Source organism: Myotis brandtii, unplaced genomic scaffold (assembly GCF_000412655.1).
Source record: "Myotis brandtii unplaced genomic scaffold, ASM41265v1 scaffold1035, whole genome shotgun sequence".
Classification (NCBI taxonomy): Eukaryota; Metazoa; Chordata; class Mammalia; order Chiroptera; family Vespertilionidae; genus Myotis; species Myotis brandtii.
Window position 1 is genome coordinate 658740 of NW_005353475.1, and position 481 is coordinate 659220.

The following is a 481-nucleotide window of genomic DNA, read 5'->3' on the forward strand; positions in this document are numbered from 1 at the left end:
AAGCTCCTGAGGGGCCATTAGTCTGAGCGCTGGGGCCGAGTGGCAGGACCTGGGCCATGTTGAGTGTTCACTGTTGGTTCTGACACACGTGTGCATGCTGGTCAGTGCGTTCAAGGGTCAGATCAGGGCTCCTGTGCCTTCTTGTGGAGAGACATTACTCAAGTGTTTCTGTGTTGTTGTGCAAGCCCAGGACAGAAAGGGGGTGATTTATTGAGAAAAGGGAAGACTGAGGAGCAGATGGGGCCCTGATATTTCAGACACGGCCTGTTCTCAGAGGCCCTTTGGGTGCCTAGAACTTACCTTGGAGAAGGTCACTACCGGAGTGGGCCTGCCTGGGTTCGTTGCCCCCAGAGCAGACTGCTGCCCAGGGCCAGGCCTGAGACTGGCAGGGTCGGTGCCAGGGAATCCTTAGGGCGGCTCTCAGGGTCAGCGCTGGCTGGGGCCGTTTCTCCTCGCAGACAGTGGTCAGGGAGCCTTGGCG